Source organism: Xenopus laevis, chromosome 5S (assembly GCF_017654675.1).
Source record: "Xenopus laevis strain J_2021 chromosome 5S, Xenopus_laevis_v10.1, whole genome shotgun sequence".
NCBI lineage: Eukaryota > Metazoa > Chordata > Amphibia > Anura > Pipidae > Xenopus > Xenopus laevis.
The window spans coordinates 40,233,198-40,256,606 of NC_054380.1; the positions used below are offsets into that span (position 1 = coordinate 40,233,198).

At 36.3% G+C, this 23,409-nt stretch overlaps 1 protein-coding gene across 1 annotated transcript in view; it reads right to left on the bottom strand.

Annotated features, from left to right (window-relative positions):
• The window catches only part of esr1.S (estrogen receptor 1 S homeolog), a 111,088-nt gene extending 96,927 nt beyond the window's left edge, over positions 1-14,161 (bottom strand). The window contains 1 exon segment of the mRNA NM_001089615.2: positions 14,024-14,161. The gene's annotated coding sequence lies outside the window, so the exon portion shown is untranslated.
• Positions 14,162-23,409: the final 9,248 nt, after the last annotated feature.

Sequence of the window (23,409 nt, forward strand, 5' to 3'; positions counted from 1 at the left end):
TTTATCAAGATCCAGAATTGTTTATTTAAAAAAGTCAGACTAAACTAGAATCCACGATTTGACCTTATTTATTATTAAAAAAGCTTGATTCAATCAGATTGGGGAAAAACGCAATAAAATTGAGTGAAACCCCAAAGCATGCGATTTTTCTGAGCTTGTTCCCAAATCGTAAGTTTTCTGGCTTTTTCCCGAAAAGCTTGAATTTTTCTAAATTGTTGCCTTAAAAGCTCGAAATAGTCTGATTTTCGGGATAATTACAGCGCAGAGCACAGAAACTTCCAAATAGTACAGGGTTCTCTCCCATTGCCTTATATATAGCCTTGGCAGGTCTGAGATGGCGGATTTTTGGATTCTGACTTTTTGCAGCATTTTTTTTTAAAAAAAAAAAAGGAAAAATTTTAGTTTTGCCCCAAAAAGCTTGACCAGAGTTTAGTAAATAACCCCCTTAAAGTGTACATTGGGGTTAATGAATGTCAGTACCACAATAATGTTTAACATTTTATTGTAGTTTGGAATTATGAAGTGGGAGATTGTTACACGCCTATAAGTGTGAGGCAGAGGTGTATGGTTCAGTCAGGAGAAGTGCTCAGCTAGAACATCTTGCAGGTAACCAGCCAATGTGTCACCAAAGAGAAGGAAAAGCGAAGCTCCGCACAACAGACTGTCTGTTAAAAGAAATCTTTATTGGTCCATATTAAAACACATGCTGCCTGTCACCAAAGTCAGGTAACCAAAAGGGCTTAGGTGAACAACAGCATGTATGACATCCCATGTTTCTTTTAAGATGCCAGACACCAAAGATTGTAACGACTCTACTCTTTGAGTTTCTACACTGCACCATCTTAGCCACTCCACACACATTACTACTAGGTATAAAAATTAGAGCCATACCCTCCAAATAATCTTGCAAACTGGATACTGCCATTCTTACAGCTGCAAGATCTCTATTAGTAGAAAGCTGGAAACAACCACTAATTCCAGGAGTGCAAACATTGATAACAAAGGTGAACTTGATTAGAGCAATGGAATCATTTAAAGACAAACCTTTAGATAGAATCTATGAAAGGGAGCTGGAGTGGTTTACTTGGGCCCATCTAGAGAGCCTTCAATCTGGTACTGGCAATGCAACGTAAGATATTGCATACAAGATATAATACTGTATGTACAGAATGAACACTTAAATGGAACCTGATAACTTTCATTTCACCTTCCTTTTGTCCTTTCTCTTCTCCACCCATTCCCACCCTTCCCCTGTTCACCCCTATAAGAACACCTTTGTCAATGTATCAGGGCACAGTTGTTATACTGTGATCAGAGATGGAGCAGAATTAATGAGCTATCTGTTGTGATACCGACTTATGATAGGATACTGTACATGACTTCTGATAAATTGTTGTTATAAATATAAACCAACGTTTTTTCTTTGTTAAAACTACTATTTTTCCTCAAATACCAATTTAAAAAAATGATGTCAGACACCAGCAGAGGTTAGCATGTACCCTAGGTCCTATCATACCAATGTGATCCATGCAGAGGATATCTAGATATATTTAGACAACCTTGAAATTCAGACTCATATCTCTATCTGTCTTATAGCTATGTCTTTATGGTTGAAGCAACACCACCTATAATTGAAACAAACAATACTGATTTTCATTCCATTCAAACCTGAACCTTGTCCTTCTTTTATGACTGCTACTAATGACATGTTCAGTAATTTCTCTAGTCATATTAATATTAAAAAAACTTATTATTTTCTTCACTGCATTAAAGGGGAAAAACACTTTTTTCAAAAATTTTAATTCAGACCGGCTGAGTTCATGTTGAAGTCAATGCATATTGAATCAATCACAGATGTCCCGTTGACATTTTGAAGATATCCTGATCTGCGCTGGGTTTTGCTCAATAATCTGAAGATTTCAAGGTTTTGGGTGTCAAATCCGAAAAAGTCGCAGGTTTCGGGTGTTACATCCAAAAAAGTTGTATTTTTCGGTGACAAATCCAAAAAACGATTCAGATTTTTTCACAATTTTCACAAGAATTTCTCATGAAAACATTGATAAATAGGGGGGAAGTCCATGCTGATTTTGCCAGAGTGGTTTTCAGAAAATAGTGAGAAAATTTCAGATTTTGATTAACAGGTCCACCAGATATCATAAGGCAAAATAATCCTCAGTATGGGTAATATACCCCACCAAGGAAACATATGTCCCAACATAGGAGGGTTAACTTCACAGGCTCATCTACACTGAAAGAAAACGTGGCCCTCCTTCAAAAACAATGTGCATATTTTGGTCTCAGGCAACAAATGTAACAAAGAAGCTTTAAGGATGCCTTTTATATCTAGCTGGAATAACCACTCCTAAAAATAAAGAGGGGATGTAACACCTACATTTTATTATTTATAAAAATCCATATTTTTCTGACTATTTTAATGAAAAAATGCCCGACCAAACAAGAATCCACAATTGGACCTTATTAAAAATACACAATTTAATCAGATTGAGCGAAAACCTGAATTGTATGATTTTTTCCCAAAAAGCCTGAATTTTCCAGATTTGTTCAGAGCGGGCAACAGAAACTTTCAAATAAGATAGGGACCTCTGCCATTGACATAATACAATAACTGATACAACTGATAAACTAAAAGCCCATGGACGATGTATTGTAAAGATTTTGCTGCTAGCTGACCTGGAAATAGCACAAGTAGCAAAGTGATTGCTATTAAACCAGGTACATTGGCCAAAAGATTGAAAACACTGGGAAGGGGTCCATAAATAAATAAACTGAGTCACCACATAGTGGAAGAGGCCCAGGTGCACCCGACTGAACCTTCAGCTTGGGGAGCATTACTAACCATGTAGACGGAGAGCAGGCACTCAAAGAGCAGAGTAAATATTTATTTATATAAACACAGAGGTAGCCTGATGTTTTTTGTGTTACTAAACATAGTTAGCCTAGTGTTTATTAACACAAAAAGCATTAGTTTACCTCTAGGTGTATATAAATAAACATTTACTTGATTTTACATGACTGATTTGGAAGACTGCTCTTTAAATGCCTATTCTATATTTATATGGTTTGTTGCCCAAAGAATGTCAAATGATGGGAAATTACTGATACTCAATTGAAAAGTTTTCACGATTACAGCATGTCCAGTTGCTTTTAGAGTGAAAAACAAAATAAAATGAATTTCCTACAGAGTCATTTTGTGTCTTTTTTACCGCCCTACTGCTTTTGTTAAGATTAAATGATTCCAACATTTGCAAGAATTGGGATAATACTGTAAATTCAGCTTGCCTATGCAAAAAATGAATTGCTAATTACTAAAGTACCAGCACTCCCGCCAGTTGCCAGGAAACATAGACAGCAATATTTTCTGAAGTGGATGTTAATACAGAGCAGTATTTTATTATTAGATTAATAAACACACAGACTGCTTAATGGATGTGATTATGAATAGCAGCCTATGAATACCAATGCAATTGTTATGGTTATTAGGGAAACTATTTTGTATGCAGAGGATAAGGCAGTTGGCTTTTCTTATGCTTATTAACAGTATGATATACCCCTAACAGGATCTGTACCTGAAAATAATAATCCCTGCATATGAAATGAATTTGTATGTTTACAACAATTTCACTTAACATCTATAATTCCTATAACTCTAAGGCATGGTTCTGCTTTCTTCAATTCGTTTATGAAAAGTAGAGCTTTTAAAATCTATATAAACTATACTTAGGTCCTTCTTTGATCTTAAATCTATGGGGGTTATTTATCAAAGGTGATGTAAATTTTTTTTAACTCTAATAAATTAGAATTTATTTACAGCTCAACTCGAATGGGAGGTTATGTATAAAAAAACTTGAACGTCTAACATTCGATTGAATTGGAACGACCTGAAGTTTAATTTAATGTCAGGAAGGCTATTTACATCTTCAAATGGTTCAACGGACCTCTGCCATTGACTTCTACATGAACTCGGCAGGTTTTAAGTGGCGAAGTATCAAATTAGAACTGTTTCCAGGGTCAAGGTGTGATAAATCTCACATTGAAATTCAAATTCGTGTTGGTGGTTTTAAATTCAAAATTGTGAATTTTGACCAAAAAAAAAAATAGAAAATTTGAATTTACTGTACCATTTGAACCTTCCCCTATATGTTGATTATTTTTTATTACAAATATTGCATCCCTTGCTTCAACTTGGTCTTGTTAAATCAATTTCATCTGTACAGTTCAGTCCTCAAGAAGTTTAGCACCATGTACAATCTACAGTACAGTACTTTTGTCTTTATTTTCCCTTCCTGAGTACAGTTTGACGTTATCAATGAACATATCTAATGTCAACCTTTATGTGGAATTGACTTAACTTTCAATAAACTATAAGGTATTATCTGGCATTTGAATATACGTATCTGTTTTACGGGTCTTATTTTCCCCTATATATGTCGAACTAAAGTATTAAAGAGCAACAACAGAGGTTCAGAATACATTTATTGATGTATTTTACAAGTTCAGTGAATTTTTGTTTCTGTTGTGTCTCTTAACTCTCTCTTTCTTTCTCTCTCTACTCTCATAGACGAATATAACGAAATCTTCCCTAGACAATGTAAATTAAATGCAATTTTATGAAAAATGGTGACTGATCCTGCGCTGTCTTGTCAGAGAAGAGCGCCATGTGCATATATACAATCTTTGTCATAAAAAAATATAGGGCCTTTGAGTTTAACCAGAAGGAAAAAAGGATATGAGAACCATGCAAACACACAATAATAACTAAAACCTTTTCAGAGACACAAAAATTTTTTCCTTAACAATAAATACTTTTTATTTTATGAATTCATTTATAGTACAGAGAGTCCTTGAGTTACATACACCCGACTTACATACAACTCACACTTACAAACGAGGGCTGTTACAGTAACATTCTATGATTTGCTTGACTTTTATTAGCATTTAGCTTTAATAAACCACCTGCCCTTATTATCTATGGTATGTGTTGTCTACTGCGGAGCACAAAAAGATAAAAATAAATACTATGTTAAGACAGACATCTGTCTAAGTTGCATTTAATAAGTAAATGTACTATACCTGTTCCAACTTAAATACAAATCTAACTTAAGAACAAACCTACAGACCCTATCTCATACGTAAAACGGGGACTGCCTGTGTACATTAAAATGTCACATTTGGTTATGATATAGCATTTTAGTATTCATGTCAATATAGTTATATTCTGGAACTCTAGATGGAACTCTAGATCCTAGATGGATGTAAATGGGAAATGAACATTGATTTAAATGAAAGTACATCATAGTTTCAAAACCAACAAAACCAACACTAAAGGGGGTTATTTACAAAAATTTCTCATTATTTTATGGAAACCACTTCAACCAAATTCCCATCCACATTTTTACCTTATTTATCAAAACTCGAAAAAACCTGGTGTTGGAAAAAACTCAGTGCTCAGTGTATATAATAAAATGTAGCAATTGCAAAATGTTAACTATGCAACAAAATATTTAACAAAACTCCAGAGCACGTGTTAACGCTAACCTTTGCTTAGCAATAATATTCACCAGCGCTTAACATTTGCAAAATAATGCTAGAGCTTTATTACAGTTCCCCTTATTTCTCTAAAATCACAAATGCCATTAAAGTTATTAAAAAATCCAAATATAAAAAGTACGATAAAAAAAAAAACCCTGGACAATTAAAAAAATCATGTTTTTCGAGCAATTACTCGCAAAAAAATATCAGTGTAGCTTCCATTGACTATAGGACTGCAACAGTTTTTACATGGCAATTTTGTTTGTGTTTTTTACAATTAAAAAAAGAAATTTGAATGTTACATAGGCCCCTTAATTTGAGGATACAAACTTTTCTCCAAATTCGGTTCCAATTTTTCCCATACACTTCAATAGATATTTCACATAATAAAAAGTGAGAAGTTTTTTTCTGGAATGAAGTGCATGGCAAATTGTCTGCAACTTTTCACGACAAACCTTCTCGCTGAATTGAATCTGGTCTTAAGTTTCAAACATTATAGCATGTAATGAAAATGTTTTTATATCAAATAGAGATATATAAATGGTTGTGCACACACCCGCATCAATAAGATTATACTTAGCCAGCTGATTTCTGCCAGTGCGTGACACTGAAATTTGAATAATTTTAATAGTGAAAAAGTATCTCAAGAATCCCACTCTGTATTTTTTATCTTAATTTATTACATTTTATTTAATGAATTACATAATAAATTCAAATTTTACAAAAAATTCATAAATACCAAAAATTATCATAGAAATACCAAACAATTTGTATATACATGAATTCATAAATAGTCCAATTAAATTAGTTCATCTTAATCAAATTGAAATAAGTTAATTGTCCCTGAAATTTGATTAATCATTCTATTCGTACACTGTTAAAAGTCTTGAGGATTATAGCATGTAATACCAACATCATTCCCCAATCATAAAGAGCAGACCTACCCAAGAGGATACAAAAAGCATCATTTTACATCTCCAGTCCCCCAGATGAAAAATATATATGCCCCTTTTCCACGCCATGTGTTTTAGAGACCCCAATACACCCTACAAACATACACAGAATACATAAGATACTTCCCTGCGGGCTAAGGGCTGCTCCTACTACTGTTATGTCACTACCACAGGGAGAATAAAGTGCCACTGTACCAAAAAAATAATCTCAAATTTATGTAAGATATAGGTATTGCATAAAGGTATTTTGCATATATTAATATGTGATGGCACAGACACCAAACTTGGTTATGAAACCAATTCGTATGATTGGATCTTTGCATCTATGCCCACCTTAAGGTCTAGTTCAGTTGTGAAATCACTGCCATAAAACCTAATCAAGTGATACGTTGGAATCAGAAGGAAACAAACACATCTCACATTATTTTCGGAAATATGTTCCTCTGATCTAAGAACACATGCAAAAAGAAAAGTACTACTAAAATTTAATTTCAAAAACAATTTGTTGCCTTATTTAACCTCCGAGTAGAGGCAAAAAAAACATAAATATACACATTTAATAAGAATCTAACCTGGCCTGTCATATTGAAGATCTATATACAGAGAAGCAAGTCATCTTGCTTAAAAGAGTAGCAATTTGCTTTGTGTTTGACCACTAATATCTCTTAAAGGATTGAGGGTGATCGTCAGTGTCATAAACCCACAACCAAATAAACATAGGTACGTACTTGTCTACTGTGTACCTATAACACTGTATTCATAGCCCTGAAGATTATGAGGAGGAACTATGATGTAATCACAGCATTTAAAAAGTAACATTGTAATAACTTGCTTCCCTGGTGATCCAATGGTGCAGCGGGGGCGCCGCCTCGCCGCTCGTCTGTGTGCACCTTCTGTAGTTGTAGGCGCAGGCGCACTGGCATGTTAACGCCAGCGCGCAATGGCGTGAATTTCAAATGTATTTAAAGGGCCAATATACATTTCTTCACTGCCTTTATAGGTTTCCTCATTGTGAGTTCCTGGTGCCTCTGTGCTATCTAAGCTTCTGCATTCTGATACTCTGTTGTGACCCCTGCCTGCTACTGATGATCCTAACTTCTGTATCCTGACCCCTGCCTGATAACCGACTCCGCTGTATCTGAATCCTTTTCTGATTGATTTGTACTCTGCCTGCCCCGACCCGGCCTGATCTGACTACGCTTTCTATCTACGCTTTGTACCGTGACCATCTGCCTAAGAGACTTTGCATTACCGTCATGCCCCTTTGCTCATTCAGAACCTCTCGCTTGGCACCTCTCTTAAAGGACCAGTAACATCAAAAAATGAAATTGTTTTAAAGTAATAAAAATATAATGCAGTGTTGCCCTGCACTAGTAAAACTAGTAAAACTGCTGTGTTTGCTTCAGAAACATTACTATTGTTTATATAAATAAGCTGCTGTGTAGCCATGGGGGCAGCTGTTCAAAGGAGAAAAGGCTCAGGTTACACAGCAGATAACAGATAAGCTCTATAGAACATAATGCTATCTGTTATCCATTATTTATCCTATGCCGTTTTTCAGTTTCCGCCATTGCTAATCAGCAGCTTATTTATATAAACTATTGGAGTTTTTCTGAAGCAAACAGATCAGTTTTACCAGTGCAGGGCAACACTACATGATATTTTCATTACTTTAAAACACTTTTAGTTTTTGCTGTTACTGTTCCTTTAATAAGACCTGGCGGCATCCGATTAGCCGAGGGCTGCTCCCGAGGTGAAAGGCGGCTGTTAAAGGTTCTGCATTTAGGATGCCGACTGTGACAAACACGATCTTACCCTGAAAATTTAGGCCTTTACAGTTTGACCCATATAAGTTATTGAAGGTTTGTTCATAATGCCTTAAGGTGGCCATAGATGCACAGATAATATTGTACGAAACAAATTTTCGTACAATATTTGGTGCGTGTATGGTGGAAAAAGAGCCGACCGATATCGGCAGAAGACTTGGATATGGGTGGGCTCTTCGATCGGGCTGGACATTTTGATCTGGTGAAGGCACCTGAACATCGGCCGTTCTTAGTGCTGAATCATCAGATACAGGTAGAATTCTATTGTTTCTACCTGTATATCTGACGATTCAGCTCTACACGAGTGTATTGAAATAAACGATCTTTCTAGGAAAGATCTTTTCCAAGAAAGATTGTAATTGTTACGTCTATGGCCACTTTTAGAGCGGTGATCCCCAACCAGTGGCTTGTGAGCAACATGTTTTTCACCAACCCCTTAGATTTTGCTCTCAGTGTTAAAGCTGGTGCTTATTATTAAATTACTGGCTTGGAGGCAGGTTTTGGTTGCACAGAAACCAAGTGTACGGCCAAAAAGTACAGTTCGCATAGGGGCTACCAAATTGCCAATCACAGCCCTTATTTGGTAACCAATGAAACGTTTTGGAATCTTGTGCAGTACCCGACTCTTTATACATTTGAATGTGGCTCATGGGTCAAAAAAATAGGATCCCTGCCTTAGGGAATGTGTTATAAATAGATTATGTCAAACATAGATTATATAGCAAATAGAAAGTTGGACAGTTGTGTTTTAGTAGGAGTCTGTTTAGATTTTGTTTTTCTATACAGTGCAGCATTAACTTTTAAATTACGGTCTATTTTTATTTGTGGAGTTATCAATGCACAGGCAGATAACTAGCTAAAAGATTCATTACAGAGACTTGGGGGGCGATATATCGACATTTAAGAAAGGACGAATTTCGAATGTGTATGAATTTTATTTACTCTAATTCTAATATACTCACAATTCGAATGGAAGTTTTTTTAAGAAAAATTTTGAACGTCTAACATTCGATTGAATAATCCCGACCCGAATCAAATTTGAATCGAGTTTTCCCTCCGAAAAAAACTCGAATAGCAGGAAGGCAATTAGAATATTCATATGGTTCAATGGACCTCTGTCATTGACTTGTAAATTAAGTCGGCAGGTTTTAGGTGGCGAATATTCGAATTAGAACTGTTTCCATGGTCGAGCTGTGATAAATCTCACATTCGAATTTACATTAAAATTGGGCGATTAACACAGTGTCCTACAAAATTAAAGAGCCTGAGGAGGGAAGGGGAAATTTGAAGAGTGCAGTGACATGTAGGAATTGCTAAATGGAAAGTGAAAGTAATTGACTGCCCCGCCTTTATGCCTCAGGAATAGAGGCGGGACAGGTATTATTATTTGACAGCTCAAATATTATACACTCTTGTAACGGGTATGGATGTTTTAATGGATAAAAGAATTTGTGTTCCATCTTTCATTTGCAAAGGACTTTCATTATGCAGCTTTTTATGAGCAGTTGACAGGTCTGCTTTAAAGTATTTGTTAATAACTTGGAAGAGGGGTGATTCAAAACTAATAAATATAAGATTTTGTATCTTAAAAATAAGCAGGTTATTTATACATTTAATTGGACAAAAGTCCAAAGGGTGCACCCTGTATGCAACATTAAAACCTTAGCGCTAGTACAAAAAATACAAAGGAACAGCACTCAGGATTTAAGGAATAGCCAACCAAAAATGTAAATGCAAAAAAAAGTTCATTATTCCACGTTTTGGTCTTACACATAAACCTTCATCTGGTCATAGATAGGTGAATACCATGGAGATGGATCTAGTATTACTTGTGGATAATAGATTTACAATAGGAGAGGGTGATTTTTTCCATTTACAAAGCAATGGTAAGGTTCTAGACAAATAAAAGTGTTATAATCCCATTTGTAGTTGCAATTAAAGACCACAGCTGCTTTTCATAAACTGGAAATGTATGCACACCATCTAGCAACATTATACTTGACCATTACACACTTAAATTTGATATATCAGTTAAATGGGTGCTTGGGAATGCTGAACATGTTAGAGGTATCTTATTCATTCTGAACTTGAGCAAAAACATTAGTACTTAATACTCTTATTAGTATGCTAAATTGCAAACCTGTGTAGTCCATAATTGTCTGCATTGCTGTATCCTCTCCTACACAAATTCAGTTTAAATGAAGGGCACTTAAAGATGTCTGATTACAAACAGGTCTTTCAGTTTCCTTCAGGCTTTTGAGATGGAGAATTGTTACTTTAGGTTTCACATTGCAGAGAACATTGTTTAATGATTAAAAATCTATTTTGCCATACAAAACAGCTCTTGAAAATGTATTATAAACTGTCTAGGGAAGCAAGAATAAACACTGGCTCTGTAAAAGGAAATTGGTGAATAAATGAAAGTCAGGATACAAATAATATTTAGAAAAGTCCTAATTTTATAAATATAATAATTTATACATTTTTCAATGTTCACTAGGTTATTTTAAAAAAATGTTCATTAAATTCAAACTTGTATTTTAACATACAAGATTTTCAAAAATATATTTCACTAGAGAAAGCACTTGATTTATATAAAATCTAGATTAGTAATATTTTGTTTCACAGTCTTACATTGGGTCACACCATTTTTGTTTCATTCATGAAAGTTTAAGTTTCCATAACAAAAAAAACCACACCTATAGAATTTATTTTATTAAGTTTGTAAATAGATTACACTCCATTTTCTAAAGTACAGGTATGGGATCCGTTTTCTGGAAACCCAAGATCCAGAAAGCTCCAAATTACAGAAAGGTTGTCTCCTATAAACTCCAATTTATCCAAATAATCCAAATTTTTAAAAATGATTTCCCTTTTCCCTGTAATAATAAAACAGTACCTTGTACTTGATCCAACCAAAATATATTTAATCCTTATTGGAAGCAAAACCAGGCTCTTGGGTTTATTTAATGTTTACATGTCTTTCTAGTAGACTTAAGGTATAAAGATCCATTATCTGGAAAACCCCAGGTCCCGAGCAATCTGGAAAACAGGTCTTATACCTGTATATCTTTGCCATAAAGTATGCTGTGCTAACATAATAAACATTGCAGCATTGCATTTTATTAATGCTTATTAGTAGATTGTTTCTAGTCTTGAATGGTCCAAATAAACTTTGTTGGAATAAAACCCCTATTGAGTATACGTGAAATTAGTCAGGTGACTAAAAACATGGCAATTCTGGCATGATAAATTTGTTGTCCGTAAACCGCTATAGGTTAGACAATATTGCTTAGACAATAGCCAATAGACTTTGGCTTTAAGCAGCCAAAAAATTCATACTGTATATATTCATATGCAAATCTACATGTATTAGATAAGCATATAGTTCCAAATATTCCTTGTGTATTTATCCCAATACATAATAATTTCTCAAATTAATTGGAGTTAAGCTGTGCTGAAAGCATAAAGAATATCATGTAATGAGGCAATTTTGAATATAAGGAGATTATTTACATTTATTTTTCTCACTAGTACCACCTATGAAGCTGGCAACAGCAGAGCTGGTACCTTCTATTATATGGCAAAGCCCTGAAAGTAGAAAATACCTTCTCTTAATCGCTTATAAAAAAAACTATTTTAAACTGTGCTTGCTTTACAAAATAAGTAGTTACTCATACAACCTTTTCAATGTCTCTTGAGCAGCAGAGCAGGCTATACAAATATTTACCTTTTTATCTTTTTAGAAACAAAAGTGTGAAGTGTGCACAGAACAGCGGGGATCTGCATGCCAATGCTGAATCATGTTTGATGCTTTCTTGGGAAAAAAACTCACTGTACATCATAAGCGGTTTAATTTAATATAACTTGGTTTTAATTTCTATGCTCCTCCCTGAAGCAGGATGTAAATTAATAAGTAATGTAATTTACAACTTATAGTTGCTTTGTTTTCCCATCTGATCCCATGTCATTTATTAGGTACAAGTGGCTGTATCTGAGACAGACAGGAAGCTACTTCAATAGGAGAAGAAGGTGTTCCAGCTGCAGCAGAGGGTGTGATGACCTACAGATAGTGTTGCCTGGCCAGTAAAAATGATGGTTTATCCCAAATATGAAGACACAGCTTGCACCAATGGCGAGTACATATAATTAACAATTATGGACACTGGAAACTCTTGAATTGTATGTTACTAAAATATCATTAAGATCATCATATCTTATATCTCATAATGTCAGTTGTTGATGGAACATATGACAACAAAACAACTTTTAGCTATTCAAATAACAACAGACTACATTATAATACTGGCTCTATTATAATACAGCACACAAACAAAACATGTTGGTGTGGGCTGGATATGGCCCAAGAAATACTGATGTTCAATTACTGAATAATAAGACATTGTTCTGTATTTTTTCAGGAGTTTTTTCACCTTCTATTTTGGAGACAATGTAAAACTATACATAACAATAATGTTTGTAGACTTTGGTGGCCTTAATTGTTGTTTCATTTGTGTGGTCTTACTCAAATGAGTATTTGCTAACTATAGAAGGCCTTGATGAATGGACTGAGACCCTCTGCTCTACAGGTATATTTAAGGCCTCAATGAGACAATATAAAAGCTGTAAAATAGAAGATACAATAAGCAGGAATACGATGAGAGATAGGGGGGTTTCTTTCCAAAGAAAGCTAAATAGCACCATAAACTGTAAGAGCTAAAATATGAGTTTGCCTTAACATAGCATAATTAATACTGAAATACTGTTTTTCATTTATTTTCCTTGGCAGAAGTTTTCTACTGACCATATGTACACACATTCATGAGTGTGGGGGAGGGGGGATCAGCAATAAAAATGACTGTGGATTAATGTGTTTATTATAGACTGTCAAGATCTGACAATGAGTTTGTCTGTAACCATACACTTTTATCTGTTTGTATTATTTGTGTTTTTGGCAGGTATAACTTGCCTGCATGCCTTTTCAGTATAAATTGGTTGCACGTGAAGTGGAAATATTGACCACAAACAAAATCCATCTACAATGTACCAGTTGATTAGCTAATCTGTTGGCTTTCAGGTATTTTGGCTCAGCTTAAAATTATTTTTTGGCCCATGGTATGACATTAATGTTACCGTATGTTCCAAGACTAATCATATCACTTGGATGTTGCCACAGATAATCATTGCTTACTGATTAAATGCACAATTAGCATGTACATATGAAGACAGATAAGGGCTGACAAGTCAGTGCAATCCCTCCATTCTAGAGCTGTCAGACAAAGCGTACTTAAAATCTGTATTGATCAGGCTACCCTCATGCCTATCCCTGACATTCAAAAAATGACAGCACTTTTCCCATTTTTTAACTGTACCATGTTTCACTTGCCGTTCAGTTGTAATGTGTGCGAAGGAAAAAGTAAGTAGACATTTTTAACAAAGCTATTTTGTGTCAGAGAATGAAGGAGGTTAAACAGACTATAGCTAATGCTACCAGTGGCCAGGCAACTATTGCATTTCTCACTAAATCATAAGACACAACTAAGTCATTTTTCATAAATTAACAAGATTCATTTCAGACTAGCACGACTATCAGAGTATTAATGTATCATTTAGGTTGCAGCCATAATTAAAAACTGCTTGAGACTAAAACATTATGCCTGTTCCTGCCCTTTTCAGAAAATGAAACATCCTTACCTGGGAATTTGTTCTCTTCTTTTGCAGTTGCTTTTAGTTTTTCCTCCTTCTTCGTCTGCTTTTCCGTCTGTGTTCTAGTAGATTATCCATTGTGAAATACCATCCATTCCCACAGCAACAGGCTGATGTCACTGAGAGAAAATAAGGACTCCTCAGTTTGAGGCAGGCTATGGAGAGACAATCAGCTGAGAAGTGCATGATCAATGTTTGGTAGTTTAAGACACATAAAATAATAATTAAATTGCAGTAGAATTTATAGCACTACTAGGAAGAAAACAGAAGTGTGCATTGTCAAACACAGGGACATTAGTACAAGTCCAGGTATGGGACCTGTTATTCAGAATGCTTGGGACCTGGGGTTTTCTGGATAAAGGATCTTTCCGTTATTTTGATTTTCATACCTTAAATCTACTAGAAAATTACGTAAACATTAAATAAACCCAATAGGCTGGTTCTGCTTCCAAAAAGGATTAATTATATCTTAGTTTGGATCAAGTACAAGGTACTGTTTTATTATTGCTGCTAGCATTATTCGGCATTCCCACTTTATGGCAGGAACATATGATGTAGGTCACATTTGGGTTTCCTGTGTTTTTAATAACATTAAACATATTCATGGATTTTTTTTTAGCTGATCAACACATCACTTAAAAAAATAAAGTTTGACGCTGAGAGGGAAGTAACATGTTCATATAAATTATAATATGACATATACATCATCCTCTTCAGGTTAATATACAAAGTTGATATGGTTATAGTATACATAGTACATTTTATTAGGGTACATTCTGCCAAAGCTAAAATGCAAGCTAAATGCACCTATACCTATTACTTGTGATTAGTGATGGGCGAACTTGTCCCGTTTCCCTGAAAAATTTATGAATTACCCGCAAAATTCGCGAAACGACGCCGGAATTTTCACATATTTATTCGCCCACGCGAAACAAGGGAATTCGCCATGAATTCGTGCCTGCCGAATAAATTCGCCCATCACTACTTGTGATCCCAACATGTAAGTAATCTGATTGGTTGGTATCACTAACTAGAACTGGGCAAGGTTGCACCTTATTATTTCCCCTTAATGAGGTCATGTAAGAAAGGCACTAAGTTTTCCCAAGAGCAGTAACTCTGAGCAACCAATCAGCAAGTAGCATTTACTTCAGGTGGATAGCAATGCACTTTAAAGTTATGTTATAGAGAAATGTCAAGCCATACAATTTATCTTTTGCCTAATAAAAGAAAATATAATTCTAAGGAACTTTGCAATATACAACCATTACAAAAGTTCTATGTATTGCTATTAAAACCAGTTTTTGTCTGTCCCTTTCTACTAAACATTGTTTAAAAAGTAACAACCCTTTTTCAGCTAATTGAGTCTTATATAAGCGCGCTCCAATCCTGTGAGACTTGGAAGTAACATGTAATACTCACTTTAACCTAGCATGTGGCAGACTTTATGCTCCGATTGTGTACCTTGATGCCTTAAACTGATATGTTGTGGTCCTGCGTGACCAACTGCACTTTTTATCACCAATGCCTACATTGTCTGTTGTTAAGTGTGTTGTTTGTTTCAAAACGAAAAATAAAAACCTTTTAAAAAAAAAAAAGAGTAAAAACCAGGAATTAAGCAAATGCTGCTTTCAATAGCAATTGTTTTTTACAAATATCTTTACAAGCACTGACAATGTTCAATAAATGTAAATTGGCAACTTGCTTAGAATTACGTTTTCTTTTATTAGGCAAATTTTTATTTTGGTGTTAAATGCAAGTATTGGGGGCAGATTTATCAAGGGTCGAAATTCGAGGGTTAAAAAACCCTTGAATTCGACCCTCAAAGTAAAGTCCTTTGAATTTGAATATCGTGTTCGAAGGATTTTACCGCAAAACGTTCGATCAAACGATTCAAACGATTTTAAGCGATCGATCGAAGGATTTTTATTCGACCCAAAAAAACTTAGAAAAGAGCTGGGGAAGGTCCCCATAGGCTAACATTGGACTTCGATAGGTTTAAAGTGGCAAAGTATGAAGTCGAAGTTTTTTTTAAAGAGACAGTACTTCGATTATCGAATGGTCGAACGATTTTTACTTCGAATCGTTCGAATCATTCAATTCGATCGAATTCAATTGAATTTGACCAATTTGATGGTCGAAGTACCCAAAAAAATACTTCCATTCGAATTATTCACTCAAGATTAGTAAATCTGCCCCTAAGTGTAGCTTGGTAAATGAATGGGAACTGCCATATTGATTTCATTGCTTGACTAGAAACATAAACTACTGCTGTAGCTCTTTCGAGCACATAAACAATTAAACTAGTGTTGCCACTGTACAATCTATAGAGACTTGAGTCTGTTGATGCAACCACAATGGTAGATTTCACCCATCTCTTTTTATGCAAAAATGCAGAAAAACCTGAAATCTGTCATTGACATGTCTCAATTTAGGCACCTGTTGAAACAAGAGACAATCGCAGCAGTACCACCACCCAATGGCCACATAGACGAGCTCATCCCTTCACAACATCATAATTGAACAGTTACTTTCAAAGATGACTTTCACCCATAGATGTCGAGCCCACAGTGTGCCACAACTAATAGTGCTATCTCTTAGGATTGCGCGGCCTCTACACCCAGGTCATTGTCCCCATCATGTGAGCTGCAGTTCTACTTTATTTTACAGCTTAAATCGTAATGCTGGGGAATTTATGGTTCCAAGCTATTTATTTAATGAATTTTATGTCGTTTGGGGATTAGAGACGGCTACACATATTCGTTACTTTAGGATGGACTGCTTTCTGGCAGGCTGATGTTTCTTCTACTCAATGTGACACAGTGGGACCTGACTTTTTCTATTGAGTGTTGTTCTTAGATCTACCAGGGAGCTGTTATCTTGTGTTAGGGAGCTGCTATCTGGTTACCTTCCCATTGTTCTTTTGTTAGGCTGCTGGAGGGAAACAGATTTTTTTATATTCAATTTTGAAATCTGACATGGGGCTAGACATTTTGTCAATTTCCCAGCTGCCCCAAGTCATGTGACTTCCCTTTCCCCCCCAGCAGCCAAACAACAGAACAATGGGAAGGTAACCAGATAACCGCTCCCTAACACAAGATAACAGCTGCCTGGTAGATCTAAGAACAACACTCAATAGTAAAAACCCATGTCTCACTGAGACACATTCAGTTACATTGAGAAGGAAAAACAGCAGCCTGCCAGAAAGCATTTCTCTCCTAAAGTGCAGGCACAAGTCACATGACTGGGGGCAGCTGGGAAATTGACAAAATGTCTAGCCCCATGTCAGATTTCAAAATTGAATATAAAAAAATTTGCTCTTTTGAGAAATGGATTTCAGTGCAGAATTCTGCTGGAGCAGCACTATTAACTGATGCGTTTTGAAAAAAACATGTTTTCCCATGACAGTATCCCTTTAAATATAAAATAATCTGTTTGCTCTTTAGAGAAATGGATTTCAGTGCAGAATTTTGCTGGAGCAGCACTATTAACTGATGCATTTTGAACAAAAAACATTTTTCCCCATGACAGTATCCCTTTAAGACACCTTCTCCTTATGTCCACTCCCCTTAACCTTAGAAAACCAGGTTGGATGGCAGATCTCATTAGAAATTAATACCCTGACACGTAAGACCTAACCTTTATTCAAAATTGAGTCTTTTCAAGATAGGATTGCTGTATACCTCAAAGGTAAAAACCATTGAGGGGAAAAAACCAGACAAATAATATAGTGTAGTACTTATGAGTGATGTCCACATATACTCTAAAAGTTGTTCTAAGTGCTAAGATCAAGAGAGACGCTAACAGACTTGGATCACCAGACGGATGCGCTGTAATGTTCTTAAAGCGATTTTAAAGAAGGAATGTTTGTGAGTGTAATTTTAAAATCGGATTGTAGGCTCTTGTGGAACTACAACTAGACTCCACGGGTGCAATTTCTACTTTCAATACCCTTTGTTTATAGGGGATTGTATTACACAGAATGCATATGTATAAAGGTGGCATGCAGCAAAAAAATTGGGTGTGAACTTAGCATTTAGAACAATTTTTAGAGTATATGTGGACATTTTACTCATAAGTACTACACTATATTATTTGTCTGTTTTTTCCCCCCTCAATGGTTTTTACCTTTGAGGTCTACAGCATTCCTATCTTGAAAAGTGTCTTTTAAGGGTGGAGGAGAGCCCTCTTTGACTGCTGGACTGGGGAGACACCATTAGTTTTAGAGGATTAATTATCTGTATTTAAGTGTTCAAAATTGAGTAAAAGATACAGCAACATGGAAAACAAGTAAACAGACCCACTGCATATCAGTCTATGAAGTGCAGGACATTGTCCTTTAAAACAACACACTTAAAAACTGCATACACACTATGACTGATTCAATAAATAACCGAAATAGTTCCTGTTATTAGTAATTACGTGTGCCCTATTAGCTTGGCAGCTCCCCGCCCTTCCATTCATTCCCTTTAGGCCATTTCTACCTGTTTACGTTGGGAGCGGATGGGAGCTAGCAATACCACTGTCCACCTATGCCGCCCTATGTATTTCGCCATTACAAAGGCTTCCTCTGCTATCCCTATTACAAATTTTGCACAGCCTGGGTCATAAATGACCCCCCTAAGTAATTATTCATTACTTACCTTAGGGTAGTGCCTCAGACATTCTGCTTTAGGCTCTCCAGTACCATCCACCCTTTCAATAAAAAAAATCAAAACCAGTGTAATCGATCTTTTGTAGACTAGGGAATACCCATAACTCTTCAAGACCAATAAGGATTGTCCCTCCAACAGGGCATAACTAATAGGGGGATAGTGATGGGCGAATTTATTTAGCAGGCATGAATTTGTGGCGAATTTGCAAAACCGCCGCGGAAATAAAATGGAGGCTGGCGCATTTTCGCCAGCGAATTTGTGCCGCCGTTCAAAAATGGATGCCAGAGCCGTTTTGCGAATTTTTCGCTGGCGGCGAATCACAGGAATTTTTCGGCGAAACGCCCCAAATTCGCCCATCACTACTAGGGGATGAATTACTGTAGGGGCAGGATAAACTCCTAACCCCCAAATATTTAAAATAGATATGCTCTGACCCAATATTTTAAAAGTTCTGTGCTGTGCTAACTAACATTTGCTGCACAGGGATTTTAAATATCTTCTTTTATCTATTTCTCCTAACTATTTACTGTTGGTAACATGTAATATTACAGTGCCCCTGCTTGTTTGGATCATCTTGTCACTTTCAGAAGATTTATGTATAGGTATGGGATCAGTTATCTGGAAACCTGAATAGATACTTTTGTAACAATTTAGATAAGCAGGTCTCTTGGGGAAACTGATAAAGGCCAATTCACCTTTATTAGCAAAACAGTATTAACACATAAAAACCACAGAAATATGTTCAAACTTTCATAACCTGCCAAATTTTGTAAATTAGGGGTAATTAGGGGGTGTGTCCACAAAAATGGGTGGGTCGAAAATTTACCTCTCAGACTTTTTGTCCCTCTCTCTATTTCCAAAATGTTGGGAGGTATGTTGTTCACAAGCATCTCTTCAATCTACTCAAACATTTGTTAATGCCAGATACAGTATACTGTATTACTGGTATATTAATACATTGTCATTGTATAGCAGTTTATTTCAGCCCTATGTACCTTGAGAGGCTGATTAATCTGTTTCTTGGATATTAGTCCAAGCTGTAATGTTAAGTGGGGTAAGTACAGTGTCCCACTTTTTTCTGATGCAGATACACATTTAGAGAAAGCTTAATGCTACATGCAATGCACAATAAGTGCATCTTGGCAGTTAAAGGGATTCAAAAAACACATCAGTTAAAAGTTCTGCTCCAGCAGAATTCTGCACTAAAATCCATTCCGTTTTTTTTAGATTAAATTTCAAACTCTGACATGGGGCTAGACATGTTGTTAGTTTTCCAGGTGCTCTTGTCATTTGAAGTGCGCTTTGATAAACTTCAGTCACTCTTCACTGCTGCTGGAGTGATATCAACCCCTCCCTTTCACTCTTTCAACAGAACAATGGGAAGGAAACTAAATTACAGCTCACTGACAAAAGATAGCTCCTTGCTAGATATAAGAACAACATTCAATAGTAAAAATCCAAGTCCCACTGCAATTCGTCCAGTTACACTGAGTAGGAGAAACAATTGCTCATCTGAAAGACGTTCCATTGTGCAAGTGCTGGCATTTTAGTGAAAGCTCAGGATCAGGTACACCAAGCAATGGCTGCCTACCAGCTTACCACCAATATTACAGCTAAAAAATACACTTGTTGGTTCAGGAATACAATTTCATATGTGTAGCACATCTGTGGGTGGGCTTGAGGATAGTGTAAGATGTGTAACTTGCTGCTGATGTATGCCAAATACCCTTTGGTGGTGGAAAACTCCCTGCAACTCCCAGCAGTGTGTAGCAGCACCTTTAAGCACCTTAATCCCAGGTGGATCCTGTGTGTCTCCTGATGCATAGATCAATCAGGTTGAAAGTAACAGCAGTCTAAGGAGGTTTCTTCAACCAATTAACTTATTTGAACAAAGCAATAAATCTTGGGCACAGCTTTCAGGCAGTATAGATCTTCATGTACATTCAAAGCACAGCCTGTCTTGGTGCTTCTTCCCCAGCACTAGGGATCCCATGGGGTATCTTGCTCCTTGACACTATCCCCGCTCCTGAGCTCACCCACTGGTGTCCCTGTCTGGCGGCTTGATCACTGCAAGGGTGCTAACCCAAATTATTCTCCTTGTTGGGGCCGAAAGCTGCTCACTAAATAAACTGCCACTATATTTCTCCCCTAGAGAGACTATAACACAAACGCATATCAATAAAAAAACTGTCCCTAGACACCAGGTCAGATCCTGTACACACCTCTCTACAAGGTGGGGTCCAGGAAGAGAGCCCTGAGCACATGTGTGCACTCCCTTTTAAACTTTTTAACACTGCCACCTACTGGGGAAACCTTAAACAACATTGGACACAGGAAAAGGGACATAGCTGCCTGCTGAATCAAAGGACCACTTTAAGGAGGTTATTTATCAAGGTCTGAATATCCGAACCTCGAATAATTCGTATTTTTCTGAGGAAAAAAAACTACGAATTTTTCGAGATTTAAAGTCCGATGGTCTAAAAACTCTGAATCCAAAACCCTGGCATCTAAAAGCTCTCAAGGTCCTGTATAAGTCAATGGGGAAGGTCCCAGTGTCTGCGCTGATGTCCATACCGATATCTGATGAGTTTGTGGTTTCTGCGCAAAAAACGATCTTTTCGTAGATTTCTGAGTTTTTTTGTGCAGAAACCACAAACAATGCGGAGTTTTCGGGGAAAGCTCCGAAGTTTTCCTGACCCTTTCTTCATAAATAAGGTCCAGTTGCTCGGATTTCTAACTTTAAAATAATTCGGACCTTGATAAATAACCCCCTAAGTGTCCAAAATACAAGGGAAAATGCCTTAGTAAAATGTATAACCATCAGGGTCTTTACATATGGTAGAGTGTATTTTTTGTAATGTAAAAAGTGTAATTAAGAAATAAAAAAAGACAATAAAAATAATGACAGAATCTGCAGAATTTGCAGTGGGGTATGTGTCTGCAAATACTGTATATATCCCTATTTGAAATATGCTCATTAAGGTGGAATTTTTGAGCTTTTGAAAAACTGTCAAGTGATGGATTCTGGGACTTGTCTCTCTTGTGCTCTTCTATGGGCGGTGCACAGGTTCTATGGAAAGTAGAGGAACTTCAAGTCCCAGAATTCATCACTTCACAATGGTACCAGGTTAGATAGGGGTTGAATTGTAAGCCTAATTGCTTGGGGAACTGATCCCAAAAGCAGTAGGCAAGCACGACAACCAGAGGCAGCAATATCCCAGAGCAACAGAACACCAACTAAGAAACCAATAAATAGCTGATCCCTGCCAGACCAATATATGTTTTTTTACTTGACAAAAACAGTAATCAATGCTAAATTTGAGAAGCACATTGAAAGAATATCAACCCTTATCCACAGATAAAAACCACAATCATAGAGAACCCTGCACAAACATTACAAAGAGTCATTCTTATGCTTTCAGCTATGAACTGTGAAAAAAAGAAACTGTCTGGCAGTCATTTTTACAAGGACACTAAAGGAACATGTAAATAGTTTGAAGCTCAATCTTTGTAATGATCTAACTAAGCTACTGTCACTTTATAGAAGCGTTTTGCCCTTACCTAGCCTTAATGTTTAAGTTTAAAAGGCAATATATTTAATTTGTGGTCATCTGAAGTCGGGGAACAAACCAAAGCAAGGCTGGAACTAGGTGTAGGCAAAAGAGGCATGTGCCTAGGGAGCAAAGGTGATATTCAACCGTCGATGTTAAATCCTTCTACTCTTATTGAGTTAAGAGTTGCTCATTAGTCAGGTTGAAGCATGCCTTGTGAAACGCTAGAATTGCTACTTGGCCCACAGATGGCAGGTAAAGACTTCAGATGAAGTCAACAAAAAGGGAGGATGCATTTATGGGTCTTTCTGGTAGATTCATATGGATTAAATCAGTTTAATTAAAGAGTAAGCTCCTTGGAGCAAGATTGTCCATTCTCTGATATACTAAGTTACAGACAGAGATCCTGTTTAGCTACATGGACAAAAATGATTAGTTAAATCATTAACTCATACCTTACAAATTCTATCTTAGATTTCCAGCAGCAGGACCAAGCTGAAATGCTCTGTGTCTTTGATTCCTTTGTTTTATGCAATTCTGATGACCTTTTGTTTCACATACCTGTTTCCTTTGGCTACAATCCATTTTTGCTTTGTTTGTTCATCATTGTTAAAATGTTCTTGCGTTGAATGGTCTGTGTTAGACTTCATTCACCAATTATTGTTAAACCTTTCTTGTTTGGTTATTAATGCTCTGAATTTCATGTAATCAATCTTAGAAACAACTTTTATCATGATTTTTACTGTTCTGCGAAGTAGAAGGTATTGTACTTTATTCTTTGAGCTTTGGAAATGCCATGTGTATATTGTAGGACCTTTCTGTTCTCAATTTCTGTTTCATTTACAGTATGTGTCTTAAAAAAGATTCCTTTACTTTGCATTAAGAAAAAAACCCAGTTTTATCAGAAGAGGTGGCGCTTCCCCCCCCCCAATATCCCTCTTTTACTGTAAGTTGCAGACCCCAGGATGGCATCCTTTATGGTCATTCAAAGAGCATTTCTTACGATTGTTCATTTGTAATAGCAAAAGCATCTTTTTTACATTGCTATCTTTGGCCTGTGTTTCAAGCAGGTAGTATACCAAGGTAGCACTGTTTTTACCACCTGTGTATGGGTGTGGTAAAAGTGACATTCCTAAAGAAAAAGAATACACTAAGCTTAGTGTGCCCCTAA